Below are 12972 nucleotides of genomic sequence, written 5' to 3' on the forward strand. Positions count from 1 at the left end.
GAGGGAGTCCGGGGAAGCAGGAGGTGGCCAACAGGGGGGGGGGAGGTGGCGCGCGCGCGTGCCGGCGAGCGTCGGGCACACGCCCTCGTCCTTCTGTCCGAGGAGGGAGACGACAGAAGGCAGCGGGGTGGGCTGGGCCGCCAGCTGGAGATGGGCCAGGTAAGTGGCCCAGGTAAGTCTCTCTCCCCTTTTCTGTTTTCTTTTCTAATTTTCTGACATTTGTTTGATTTAATAAATATATTAAATCATTTAATTTTATTATGCCAATTTTTGTAGGGGCCAATGGTATTATTCCAGAGCTCTTTTATAATTGGCATAATTTTTGGACCATATTTCATATATATATTAATATATATCCAAAGCAAATAATTATCGAATTAATCCAAATGGCCAAAATAATTATCCATGAGCTCCTAAAAATATTGTTTTGATTTTTATCTCTGTCCAATATTTTTAGAGGGCATCATGAGCATTTTCTTGGACCCTTTTGGAGAAATTTTTATTTGGGTCATTTTCAAAAAATGATTCTGAGGTTTCCACCAATCCTCATTTCAAATTTAAATGAAATTTAAATATGATGCACAAATAGCTAGCTAGTCTAAGTCATACCAGACTAGGGATGTGACATTAGGTATCCTAATCCACTTTTTTGATCCTTGCAGCCACCCCTGAGGAGATTTCACCGTCACTTGATGAAGCTTACCGCAGGATCGAGGAGGCAGCATTGCAGAGGAGGACCTCACGAGGGCAAGGGCAATCAAGTTCCAACGTGCCTGTAGATACGATATCTGAGGATACCATCAGGAGTGCCACCCCTGGTTCTGTGATGCAGCAGAGGGTAGTTCACCCACCTCCCGCGGAAGACTATGAGCCCGAATTCAGGGCCACTAAGGATCAGACCCAGCTGTACGATATTGTCAAGCGTTTTGGAAATGCGAGGTCCAGCAGCAAGCACATGAAGGACCTGAAAGCGCAAATGACCACACCCCCATAATCTCTCATTTTGCTTTGTTCCTTTTTTACCATTCATCTTCTTTTTGTACTTTCTATACATGATCCGCTTACGTTTTAGTTCTTTCATTCTTTTTTACTTAGTAGGCATGATTCTTTCATGTTATATCGTTTTCATACAGCTCATGTTTGGACAGAACCAAGGTCATTCAATGCGAAGCAACGTACGTCGACCTGGGTGATCTTGCCGAGTCCGTGAGGCCAAACGGTAAAATATCAACGAATGTAGTTGCATGCGGGATTGACTACATCAACAATCATATGGATGTGTGTGCCGACAAAACAATCATGCATTACAGTGTGACCTGCAAAATATGGGATGGTGACTTCCACCACAAAATCCTGAGGAAGAATTTTGCACAACACGGTGAATTCAAGCTCACAATGAAGAAATATGTGAGTATTCCTTCCCTGTTTGCACTTTTTTCACATGGTATGGTTTTTTGCCATCTTCTGCACTCTGTTTATGTGGCAGATGTTTCATGTGGCAATAGCTGCCGTGCAACCTGACTTTTTGATTTTTGCATCTCGTGCAAACTATGTGGCAACTTCATAGAAAAATACACGGCAAATTTTGTTCATACATGGATGGCAACTTTCTTTCAACTACCCCCACCCATAACCAAACGTTCTACGTGATTCTACTTTTTTTTGTCCCTCTGCGGTTCTTCATGTGAACTCTGCTTCTCATTTCCCTCACTTTTAAATGCAGGTCATGTTCCCCATGTTCCAGGAGCTTGCACCACATGACCAACACGACAAGTGTGGTCACCACTATGCGATCTATCTTGACCTGAAGAACCAACGTGTTGAGGTGCTTGATTCAATTCATTCGGCAGCTGATGCAGACCTTACTAGGCATGCTGAATTCTTCATCAACAACCTCAAGGAGACATGGAACCATCACTACAAACACTCAAAGGTCCAGATCAGACATTTCCCGATTGAGTACGTGTCGACTACGAAGCAAGGGAACACGTAATTTCCTATCCCCCTCCTTCATGTGGCATTTACATCAATCCAACCCCTCTTTTGTTGTTACATCTGAATTGAAGTCTATCACTACTATGTCTGTCCTTTTTTGCGAGTTCACCTGACTCTTTTTCTTGTGCAGGACGGACTGTGGCTTTCACACGTTGGAATACTTTGCAAAGTGGGAAGGTAGACTTGTCCCCGCTGTCACAGCTGCAACGGCCGTTGAGCTCCGGAAAATCTACACATGGAACTGGTTGACGAGTGAAGATTTCAACATGTGGTCCGAAGCATGCGAGTTTGTGGAGGAAGCTGTCAAGAAAGTGATCAAGAGGTATAAGTGATCACGCGGCGATACACACCGGACGCATACCTTACATTCTGTCGCTGTTGAATGTAAGGTACTGTCTCTTTTGTTCTCGTCAAAAACTATGTTCGTGTGCTATGTTATGACTGCAACCCCGCGTAGCCTACTATGTAGTGGTGGTGTGTGAGCGACATTTGAATAGTTTCTGTAATATATGTGTGGATGTGAACCTATTTAGGCGTGACGGCAGATATGTTTTTATGTTTATCATTATTACTATGGTTTCATCGTTTGTAGCACCTGTTTGCTGTATCGAATGCGTCACGATGTTTTAAAACATGGCAAATGTAGCTCATCAGACATGGTTAGTGAAAGTCATCGTCGTTGTTCATTTGGGCGTTTTGCTTCTTATTTTTCATCACTAACTTCACCGGCTAGCATGGTAGGTTGATCATGTAGCCACAACCTTTGCTGCGGTTTATGCACGTTACACTTTTTCCAACTTGTTTCCCATACATTGCACACAACACAATATGTGTCACTAAACCGCGTCGAATTGTCATGGAAATATATGTAATGCAGAGTCATTACAAATACCATGGCATATTTTCAATACAGCTAACATGGCAGATCTAGTACAAACAACACGGCAGTTCCAGCATAATTAACATGGCAGATCCAGCATAACTAACATGGCAGATCCAGTACAACTAACATGGCAGATCCAGTGCAACTAGCATGGCATATTTTTAGTATAAAATAGCATGGCATATTTAGGATAAAATAGCATGGCAGATTAACTACACATAACATGGCAGATTAAGTACCCATAACATGGCAGATTAAGTACCCATAACATGGCAACTACATTTATCCATTCAATGCATTTTCCTTCAACTTCTGAAGCCCCTCAAGAGTAATTACCCCAATTTAAAAAAATCACAACATCTAGGGTACAAAACAAAATGTCCACAAGGACCATATCACAGCGCCCCAATTTTTGCTTATGGATTGCCCGTCCCTTTCTTCGTTTTCTTGTGTTTTGCTTGAATCTCCAATCCCGATTTGTACCTTATCTCTCTTGGACGACCCTTTGTGATGGAACGGGGTGGGTTCCTGACCTGGGTTTGTGTGCTTGCTGTTCCAGATCCTATATCAGAGTTTTCAGATGATGGCCCCGTGGATGAAGGCACACTTGATGTGCGGGGGAACCGGTGTAAGGCTTCCTCAACTTTCCTCTTCTTGATCTCATCAAGCTCTCTTTTCAGGGCCTTCCTGTGTTTTTCTGCGACTCTCGCTGTCTCATCACTCTTGCACGCTTCATCAATTAGCTCAGCATAGTTCTTTGTTAGCACAACGTGCCTCACGGCTTCCATGGTTGCCTCAGGTCTCTCGTCATGCACAACCAGAACTGCATTTGTTGTCTGCGGCGCAAACACGTCATCAGTGTCCCAAGTCCATCACCGCCTTATGAAATGGCGGGGCATCTGTGTCACAGCGTTCATGTCCACTACTTTTAGTATGTGACAGCACACAATGTCGTCCCGTTCAAACTTGCAGCATTGGCAGTAGTATTCGCCTTCGCCTATCGAGGCTTTGACGAAGTAGTTCCTTCCTTTGTTCGGGTCTTCAGGTTCTGAATCTGACATGCCCAAAATAGAACACACCTTGAACGTATGTTCGTCCACCTGGAAAGCCGTGAACATGCTGGCACGCTTTATTTCTTCCTGGAATCTGCAAGTTTCGTGTGTTTTCTGTTAAACTATCGTGCGATCTTTTTTTGTAGCACCTTATGTTGTCATGGAAATAGAAATACATTTTGTTTGAACATGGCAAACATAGTACATTGAACATGGCAAACATAGTACACTGAACATGGCAAACATAGTACATTGAACATGGGAAACATAGTACATTGAACATGGCCACTGCAGTAAACTAGACAAGGCAACTGTAGTGCATTTTCAACTGGCCATTGTCATTTCCACACCAACATTCCTCACTGGAAGCACTTTGCATAAAACATGGCAACTGCATTTTTATTCAACATGGCATCTACAGTTGAGTAAACATGCCAATTGCATTTTTCAACAAACATGGTAGTTTGCATTTTTAGTAAACATGGCAATTGCATTTCAGCATATGTGTCGAGAATATAACATTTTTCAGTTGACATTGGCATTTGCATCCCAACATGCCCCAATGGCAGTACAGTGCATTAAACATGGCAACTGCACTTCATTGAACATGGAAAATGCATCTGAGCAAGCATGGAAAACAGAATTTTCATTGAACATGGCAACTGCAGCTGAGTAAGCATGGCAAACAGTATTTCATTAAACATGGCAACTGCATTGCACTCTATAAGGCACCTACTGCCTTAGTGCTTTTTGCGCAAATAAGACTATAACGCAATTGACTTACTTGTTAAAGATCTTGTTTGTGTATATCTTGCTCATTTTCCTCTCCATCAGTAAATACGTTAGCAACTTCGGCTGCTTTAGCGCGGTGGTAGCTTCTTGCTGTAGCTCAGATCCCAGAATTTTTTGTTGCAAAGCTGTGTACTGCTTGGCAAACTGTTGCAATGAGTTTCCAGGGCTCATGTACCGCTTCAAAACAGCATTGAACCCCTCGCTGCGCTGCGTAGTCTGCAGAAAGGGGAAGAAGCACTGCATGAAGTAGGCCGGCACCCAGTACATTCGCTTCTCCCACATGTTAGCAAGCGTCTCGTTGTCTTGGACTTGATATGTTTCAATCATGGCCATCCAGTTCCTTTCAAACTCCTCCACCGTCAAGCCGTGGTCCACACACAGCTCGAACGCCTTATGGAGCTCTGGATGGTCAGCAAAGAACGGTCCTAGCGTCTCTTCAGCCTTCTTTATAATGTGCCACCTGCAGTGCCTGTGCACTGCCGACGGAAATACCTCCTCTATGCCTGCACGCATGCTGAAATCCTGGTCTATTATTATGTTCATCGGAGCAAGTCCATCCATGCACTCCAAGAAGGTCTTGAACAGCCAAACGTACCCATCTGTGTCTTCGTTCAGAACGAGCCCGCAGCCGAACTGCAACGACTGATTGTGGTTATTTATTCCTATGAACAGAGCGCATGGCATCTTGTACATATTAGTTAGATACGTTGTGTCGAATGAAATGCAATCTCGGAAATGTTTGTAGGCTCTCCTTATAGCACCATCCACCCAATACATGTTCCTGACATGGTCCTCATCGTCCAACCTTATCCTGTAGAAAAAATCTGGATCTTCCTTCGCTTTCTCATCGAAGTAGGCCATTGTGGCCTCTATGTCAGCCAACTTGCTCTCTCTATGGTACTTGGCCTGTAGGTTTGTGACGTCAGCTGGTATGTAGGGCATGCTACTCAGTTTCCCCTTTTTGTTGTGGATGAGTGATAGTATCTGGACCATTCTTGATGGACCGATGTTACAATCATGTAGCAGCTTTACGAATTGCCTTTCGACTAGGGTGAATCCTCTGTGGGCGGTCAGAAATTTGACCAGGTCGAACTTATTTATGAGCTTGTGGTTGTGCTCGTCAAAATATTCAGTGACCACATACTGTGTTCCATCTATGTTTAGCTTACACCGGACAGGGCATCCCGTCTTGAGAATGATCCCTCTCTTTCGTTCCGGAACGACAGGCGCAACACCTTTCCCTTTCTTGTTTCTTCGTGCCTTGTGGCACCTCATCTCACCTCTGCTGTACTCGTTAGTTTTCTTAATTTTCCTATGGTATTTGGTGTTGGCGGCAAACCCATGGAACTTTGCATATGTCTGGTAGAATTCCTTTGCTTCTGCAAATGATTCAAATCTCTGCCCAACGTACGGTGGCTGAGGTACCACGATCTCTGCTTGCCCATCATCTTCATCCCCTTGTGCCTCGTCGTCAGTTTCATCATTCACTTCAGTATCGGCGGTAGTTTCATCTACTTGAGTGTTGCCAGTGCTTGCGTTCAAAGGGGTGGCTGTGGGAATTGCTGGAATGATTGCTATTTCTGACACTGACTCGGCATTGTTTGCAGCATGATTGTCTGCTGGCTGGGGGAACGCGTCTTCCGTGTGCTCAGAGCTCCCCGCAGTAGATGTGCCCGCGCCGCTGTTCACTGTAGTTGTAGGCCCTATAATGGAAAAAACAGGTACGAGAGTAAGATTTTTTAGTTTGAATAACATGTTTGTCGCAACGGATGACATCAACGTCGAGTGATTTGGCATTACATCATTCGAACAACAAGATGTGAGTTTGCGCGTGGACATGGGTGGCAAATGTAGCTGTCCAGTCATGGCAGCTATAGTCCAAAAAACATGGCAACTATTGTTTGCCAATGCATGACAACAAGCTCCTTTTTTTAGTACGAAAACTTGGATTCTATATGCATGGCATGTTGGAAATATGCCCTAGAGGCAATAGTAAAAGTATTATTATATTTCAATGTTCATGATAAATGTCTTTTATTCATGCTATAACTGTATTATCCGGAAATCGTAATACACGTGTGAATACTTAGACCACAATATGTCCCTGGTGAGCCTCTAGTTGACCAGCTCGTTGTGATCAACAGATAGTCATGGTTTCCTGACTATGGACATTGGATGTCGTTGATAACGGGATCACATCATTAGGAGAATGATGTGATGGACAAGACCCAATCCTAAGCATAGCATAAAAGATCGTGTAGTTCGTTTTGCTAGAGCTTTGCCAGTGTCAAGTATCTCTTCCTTCGACCATGAGATCGTGTAACTCCCGGATACCGTAAGAGTGCCTTGGGTGTATCAAACGTCACAACGTAACTGGGTGACTATAAAGGTGCATTACAGGTATCTCCGAAAGTAGCTGTTGGGTTGACACGGATCGAGACTGGGATTTGTCGCTCCGTATGACGGAGAGGTATCTCTGGGCCCACTCGGTAATGCATCATCATTATGAGCTCAATGTGACCAAGGTGTTGGACACGGGATCATGCATTACGGTACGAGTAAAGTGACTTGCCGGTAACGAGACTGAACAAGGTATTGGGATACCAACGATCGAGTCTCGGGCAAGTAACGTACCGATTGACAAAGGGAATTGCATACAGGGTTTGATCGAATCCTCGACATCGTGGTTCATCCGATGACAACATCGAGGAGCATGTGGGAGCCATCATGGGTATCCAGATCCCGCTGTTGGTTATTGACTGAGAGCGTCTCGGTCATGTCTGCATGTCTCCCGAACCCGTAGGGTCTACACACTTAAGGTTCGGTGACGCTAGGGTTATTAGGAAGACTAGTATGTGACTACCGAATGTTGTTCGGAGTCCCGGATGGGATCCTGGACGTCACGAGGAGATCCGGAAGGGTCCGGAGGTAAAGATTTATATATGGGAAGTTGTCAAACGGACACCGGGAAGTTTCGGGGTCATACCGGTATTGTACCGGGGCCACCGGAAGGGTTCCGGGGGTCCACCGGGAGGGGCCACCCCTCCCGGGGGGCCACATGGGCTGCGTGGGGCAGGGAGCCAGCCCCTGGTGGGCTGGCCGCACCCCCCTCCCTTGGGCCCATGCGCCTAGGGTTGAGGGGGAACCCTAGAGGGGGCGCCCCCCTTGGCTTGGGGGGCAAGCCACCTTCTCCCCTCTCCCCTAGGCCGCCGCACCCCCCCTTAGATGGGTTCTAGGGGGCCGACCCCCTTCTCCCTTCCCCCTATAAATAGAGGGGTGAGGGGAGGGCAGCTGCACCACCCTCCAAGGCGCAGCCCTCCCCTCCCCAACACCTCTCCTCCTCCGTTGTGTGCTTGGCGAAGCCCTGTCGGAGTACTGCCTCTCCACCATCACCACGCCGTCGTGCTGCCGGTGGAGCTGTCTTCCTCAACCTCTCCTTCCCCCTTGCTGGATCAAGAAGGAGGAGACGTCTCCTGTCCCGTACGTGTGTTGAACGCGGAGGTGCTGTCCGTTCAGCACTTGGTCATCGGTGATTCGAATCACGTCGAGTACGACTACATCATCACCTTGCAAGCTTCCGCACGCGATCTACAAGTGGTATGTAGATGCAAACTCTCTCCCTTGACTCGTTGCTTAGATGAACTCATAGATGGATCTTGGTGAAACCGTAGGAAAAATTTTAATTTTCTGCAACGTTCCCCAACAGTGGTATCAGAGCCAGGTTATGCGTAGTTCTCTTTGCACGAGTAGAACACAATTTTGTTGTGGGCGTGGATTTTGTCATCTTACTTGCCTCTACTAGTCTTTTCTTGCTCAACGGTATTGTGGGATGAAGCGGCCCGGACCAACCTTACACTTACGCTTACGTGAGACCGGTTCCACCGACTGACATGCACTAGTTGCATAAGGTGGCTGGCGGGTGTCTGTCTCTCCCACTTTAGTTGGTGCGGAATCGATGAACAGGGCCCTTATGAAGGGTAAATAGAAGTTGACAAAATCACGTTGTGGTGATTCGTAGGTAAGAAAACGTTCTTGCTAGAACCCAATTGCAGCCACGTAAAAGATGCAACAACAATTAGAGGACGTCTAACTTGTTTTTGCAGCGATTGATCATGTGATGTGATATGGCCAGAAGTTGTGATGAATGATGAATTGTGATGTATGAGATCATGTTCTTTGTAATAGGATTCACGACTTGCATGTCGATGAGTATGACAACCGACAGGAGCCATAGGAGTTGTCTTTATTTTTTGTATGACCTGCGTGTCATTAAATAACGCCATGTAAACTACTTTACTTTATTGCTAAACGTTAGTCATAGAAGTAGAAGTAGTCGTTGGCGTGACAACTTCATGAAGACACGATGATGGAGATCATGATGATGGAGATCATGGTGTCAAGCCGGTGACAAGATGATCATGGAGCCCCGAAGATGAAGATCAATGGAGCTATATGATATTGGCCATATCATGTCACAACTATATAATTGCATGTGATGTTTATTATGTATTATGCATCTTGTTTACTTAGGACGACGGTAGTAAATAAGATGATCCCTTATAAAATTTCAAGAAGTGTTCTCCCCTAACTGTGCACCGTTGCTACAGTTCGTCGCTTCTAAGCACCACGTGATGACCGGGTGTGATGGATTCTTACGTTCACATACAACGGGTGTAAGACAGATTTACACAACGAAAACACTTAGGGTTAACTTGACGAGCCTAGCATGTGCAGACATGGCCTCGGAACACGGAGACCGAAAGGTCGAACACGAATCGTATGGAAGATACAATCAACATGAGAATGTTCACCGACGATGACTAGTCCGTCTCACGTGATGATCGGACACGGGCTAGTCGACTCGGATCGTGTAACACTTAGATGACTAGAGGGATGTCTAATCTAAGTGGGAGTTCATAATTTGATTAAAACTTTATTATCATGAACTTAGTCTAAAACCTTTGCAAATATGTCTTGTAGATCAATGGCCAACGCTAATGTCAACATGAACTTCAACGCGTTCCTAGAGAAAACCAAGCAGAAAGATGATGGCAGCAACTATACGGACTGGGTCCGGAACCTGAGGATCATCCTCATAGCTGCCAGGAAACAATATGTCCTAGAAGGACCGCTAGGTGACGCTCCCGTCCCAGAGAACCAAGACATTATGAATGCTTGGCAGTCTCGTGCTGATGATTACTCCCTCGTTCAGTGCGGCATGCTTTACAGCTTAGAACCGGGGCTCCAAAAGCGTTTTGAGCACCACGGAGCATATGAGATGTTCGAAGAGCTGAAACTAGTTTTTCAAGCTCATGCCCGGGTCGAGAGATATGATGTCTCCGACAAGTTCTACAGTTGTAAGATGGAGGAAAACAGTTCTGTCAGTGAGCACATCCTGAAGATGTCTGGGTTGCACAACCGTATCACCCAGCTGAACATTAACCTCCCAGATGAGGCGGTCATTGACAGAATCCTCCAGTCGCTCCCACCAAGCTACAAGAGCTTTGTGATGAACTACAACATGCAGGGGATGGAAAAGACCATTCCTAAGTGTTCTCGATGCTGAAGTCAGCAGAGGCTGAAATCAAGAAAGAACATCAAGTGTTGATGGTCAATAAGACCACTAAGTTCAAGAAGGGCAAGGGTAAGAAGAACTTCAAGAAGGACGGCAAGGAGGTTGCCGCGCCTGGTAAGCCAGTTACCGGGAAGAAGTCAAAGAATGGACCTAAGCCTGAGACTGAGTTCTTTTATTGCAAGGGGAAGGGTCACTGGAAGCGGAACTGCCCCAAATACTTAGCAGATAAGAAGGCCGGCAAAACCAAAGGTATATTTGATATACATGTAATTGATGTGTACCTTACCAGTACTCGTAGTAACTCCTGGGTATTTGATACCGGTGCCGTTGCTCATATTTGTAACTCACAGCAGGAGCTGCAGAATAAACGGAGACTGGCAAAGGACGAGGTGACGATGCGCGTCGGGAATGGTTCCAGAGTCGATGTGATCGCCGTCGGCACGCTGCCTCTACATTTACCTACGGGATTAGTTTTGAACCTTAATAATTGTTATTTAGTGCCAAGTTTGAGCATGAACATTGTATCTGGATCTCGTTTAATACGAGATGGCTACTCATTTAAGTCTGAGAATAATGGTTGTTCGATTTATATGAGAGATATGTTTTATGGTCATGCTCCGATGGTCAATGGTTTATTCTTAATGAATCTCGAGCGTAATGTTACACATGTTCATAGTGTAGATGCCAAAAGATTTAAAGTTGATAACGATAGTCCCACATACTTGTGGCACTGCCGCCTTGGTCACATTGGTGTCAAGCGCATGAAGAAGCTCCATGCCGATGGACTTTTAGAGTCTCTTGATTATGAATCGTTTGACACGTGCGAACCATGCCTTTTGGGCAAAATGACCAAGACTCCGTTCTCCGGAACAATGGAGCGAGCAACCAATTTGTTGGAAATCATACATACCGATGTGTGCGGTCCAATGAGCGTTGAGGCTCGCGGAGGATATCGTTATGTTCTCACTCTCACTGATGACTTGAGTAGATATGGGTATGTCTACTTAATGAAACACAAGTCTGAGACCTTTGAAAAGTTCAAGGAATTTCAGAATGAGGTAGAGAATCAACGTGACCGAAAGATAAAATTCTTACGATCAGATCGTGGAGGAGAATACTTAAGTCACGAATTTGGTACACACTTAAGGAAATGTGGAATCGTTTCGCAGCTCACGCCGCCTGGAACACCTCAGCGAAACGGTGTGTCCGAACGTCGTAATCGCACCCTATTGGATATGGTGCGGTCTATGATGTCTCTTACCGATTTACCGCTATCATTTTGGGGATACGCTCTAGAGACAGCTACATTCACTTTAAATAGGGCACCGTCTAAATCCGTTGAGACGACACCATATGAATTATGGTTTGGAAAGAAACCTAAGCTGTCGTTTCTAAAAGTTTGGGGATGCGATGCTTATGTCAAGAAACTTCAACCTGAAAAGCTCGAACCCAAGTCGGAAAAATGCGTATTCATAGGATACCCTAAGGAAACTGTAGGGTATACCTTCTACTTAAGATCCGAAGGCAAGATCTTTGTTGCCAAGAACGGATGCTTTCTGGAAAAAGAGTTTCTCTCGAAAGAAGTAAGTGGGAGGAAAGTAGAACTCGATGAAGTACTACCTCTTGAGCGGGAAAGTGGCGCAGCGCAGGAAACCGTTCCTGTGATGCCCACACCAACTGAAGAGAAAAACAATGATGATGATCAAGGTACTTCGGATCAAGTTACTGCTGAACTTCGTAGGTCCACAAGGACACGTTCCGCACCAGAGTGGTACGGCAACCCTGTCCTGGAAATCATGTTGTTAGACAACAATGAACCTTCGAACTATGAAGAAGCGATGGCGGGCCCGGATTCCAACAAATGGCTTGAAGCCATGAAATCCGAGATAGAATCCATGTATGAAAACAAAGTATGGACTTTGACAGACTTGCCCGATGATCGGCGAGCGATAGAAAACAAATGGATCTTTAAGAAGAAGACGGACGCGGATGGTAATGTTACAATCTATAAGGCTCGACTTGTCGCTAAGGGTTATCGACAAGTTCAAGGGATTCACTACGACGAGACTTTCTCTCCCGTAGCGAAGCTGAAGTCCGTCCGAATCATGTTAGCAATTGCCGCATACTATGATTATGAGATATGGCAAATGGATGTCAAAACGGCATTCCTTAACGGGCATCTTAAGGAAGAACTGTATATGATGCAGCCGGAAGGATTTGTCGATCCTCGGAATGCTAACAAAGTATGCAAGCTCCAGCGATCCATTTATGGACTGGTGCAAGCATCTCGGAGTTGGAACATTCGCTTTGATGAGATGATCAAAGCGTTTGCGTTTATGCAGACTTATGGAGAAGTCTGCGTTTACAAGAAAGTGAGTGGGAGCTCTGTAGCATTTCTCATATTATATGTAGATGACATACTCTTGATGGGAAATAATATAGAATTTCTGGACAGCATTAAGGCCTACTTGAATAAGTGTTTTTCAATGAAGGACCTTGGAGAAGCTGCTTATATATTAGGCATCAAGATCTATAGAGATAGATCGAGACGCCTCATAGGTCTTTCACAAAGCACATACCTTGATAAGATTTTGAAGAGGTTCAAAATGGATCAGTCCAAGAAGGGGTTCTTGCCTATGTTACAAGGTGTGAGATTGAGCTCGGCTCAGTCACCG

Source organism: Triticum dicoccoides, chromosome 7B, assembly GCF_002162155.2.
Source record: "Triticum dicoccoides isolate Atlit2015 ecotype Zavitan chromosome 7B, WEW_v2.0, whole genome shotgun sequence".
Classification (NCBI taxonomy): domain Eukaryota; kingdom Viridiplantae; phylum Streptophyta; class Magnoliopsida; order Poales; family Poaceae; genus Triticum; species Triticum dicoccoides.